Raw genomic sequence first — 2,271 nt, 5'->3', positions numbered from 1 at the left:
TTGCCTCTTCCTTAAATCAAGTTCATAACTCTGCTGCTCATTCAACAACCGTCAATTTCACTTTCAACACTCCTGTTAAGCTTGATCAATCAAACTATTTGATCTGGAGATCTCAAGTTCTTGCTTCAATTCGAGGAAATAGACTTGAGAAATTTATCGATGAATCAATTACTCCACCTCCTTCTCATATTGCTCAGAGATATGATGATGATCTTAGATCTGTGGAGAATCCAGAATTTGCAACCTGGAGAGCACAAGATCAGATACTTCTCGGTTGGCTTCTTTCATCCATGAGTGAAGGTATCATTAGTCTAGTGTTCAACCTTGAGACTTCATTGGAGGTATGGAAAGCTGTTGAAACTCAATTTGGATCTCAGTCAAAGTCTAGATTACTGCATTTGAGATATTTGATGAATTCTACTAGAAAGGATGATCTTAAAATGACTGAATATTTCATTAAAATGAAATCTATTGCTGATAACATGGCTGCAGCAGGAAGTGCATTAAGCAATGATGATTTGATTTTACATGTACTCTCTGGTCTAGGTCCTGATTATAATTCTGTTGCTACTTATATTACTGGACAAGTAGGAACTGGAAAAATGAATGTTAATGAGGCTTATGCTATGCTGTTAACTCAAGAGGCTAGAATTGATCAACAAACTCATATGCTTGCTAACATGGATGTTAAACACAATTTAGAAGCTAATTTTGCACAAAATAGAGGACCTAGAAGAGGAAACTTCTCAGGAGGAAAAGGTTTTGGTAATCTTGGATATAATTCAGGCTATAGTAATGCTGCTGGAAATTCTGGAAATAGTGGTTACAGAGGAAATTATGGATCATCTGGTTTTCCTGTTGGAAGTGCTGGAAATAATGGTTACAGGGGAAATTATGGAGGAGGAGGAGGAGGAAACTGGAATAACAATAATGCTGTCAATAATGGTAAAACACCTGGAAATCCAAAATCCCAGTGGAATCCTTCTAAGCCTACCTGTCAAGTTTGTCTCAAAATAGGTCATACAGCCAATGTATGCTGGAAGCTGGAAGAATTTATTGCCTCTGGAGCTTATAGACCACCTCCAAATAGGAATCCGAAATCAGCATATCTGGCAAATATGGAAGGATCATCTGATGCAAATTGGTACCTTGACAGCGGTGCCACTCATCATCTCACAAATGACATGAACAATATGCAGATTTCTGAGTCATTTACAGGTACATCTAAACTCATTATTGGTAATGGTACTGGCTTGAATATTACACATATTGGAAAAGCTGTTCTGAGATTGCACAACTGCACTGATTCCACTGTGATTAAACTAAACAATATACTTTTAGTTCCACAAATAACCAAGAACCTCATAAGCATTTCTCAGCTAACCAAAGACAACAATATTTCAGTTGAGTTTACTGATAAATCTTGTTTTGTGAAGGACAAGGTGAAGAATTTGATCATACTGCAGGGCAAGGCTGAAAAAGGCTTGTACAGATTGCTATTAGTGTCCTCAAATAAAATCTCTGCTCAGTCTTCCTTTCAGAGTCATGTTGCAAATATCAAGTCTTCTTTTCAGTCAGTTGTTCCTCTTTCAATGCTCTCAGTTGTCAATCTTAGTCAGTCAAATAAACTAGATCACTGCTTGCATAATGTGGCAGCAGAGTCTTGTATGAACTCTAAGTGTTTTTTAAGCACTTCTGTATTACATCAGAGGTTAGGTCATCCTAACTCTAAGATCTTAAATCATGTAATACAATCTTGTTCCTCTTTCAAACCTGTCAATGGAAATAAAGATTTTGATTCATGTGATGCTTGCAAATTGGGAAAAATGCATAGACTACACTTTCCAGTAACTGAAACAAAAACAAAACAACCTTTAGCCATTTTACATACTGATCTATGGGGACCAGCTCCAGTGGTTTCCATACAAGGTTATAAATATTATGTGAGCTTTGTAGATGACTTTACCAGATACACTTGGATATTTCCCTTGAAAACCAAAGATGAAACTCTTCATGTGTTCAAAATTTTTAAAGCTCAAGTTGAAAAACAATTAGAACAGCCCATTAAATGTCTCCAATCTGACTGGGGAGGGGAATTCAGATCTTTCACCAAATATCTTCAAGAAGAGGGGATAGAATTCAGACACTCTTGCCCTTATACACACAACCAAAATGGTTTGGTAGAGAGAAAACACAGACACATCACTGAATCAGGCCTTACTCTTCTTGCACAAGCTAAATTACCTATCAAATTCTGGTGGGATTCCTTTC

At 36.9% G+C, this 2,271-nt stretch overlaps 1 non-coding gene across 1 annotated transcript; it reads left to right on the top strand.

The window, feature by feature from the left end:
* Window positions 1–500: 500 nt before the first annotated feature.
* On the top strand, window positions 501–637 carry LOC112497031 (small nucleolar RNA Z247). Its single transcript, XR_003063580.1, has one exon. It is a non-coding gene; the product is annotated as a small nucleolar RNA Z247 (small nucleolar RNA).
* The last annotated feature ends 1,634 nt before the right edge of the window (window positions 638–2,271 follow it).

The sequence above is a fragment of the Citrus sinensis genome, chromosome 2 (assembly GCF_022201045.2).
Source record: "Citrus sinensis cultivar Valencia sweet orange chromosome 2, DVS_A1.0, whole genome shotgun sequence".
In the NCBI taxonomy this organism is placed as follows: domain Eukaryota; kingdom Viridiplantae; phylum Streptophyta; class Magnoliopsida; order Sapindales; family Rutaceae; genus Citrus; species Citrus sinensis.
Note: the sequence above shows the minus strand (reverse complement) of the source record. Positions and strands in the feature narration are given on the sequence as shown.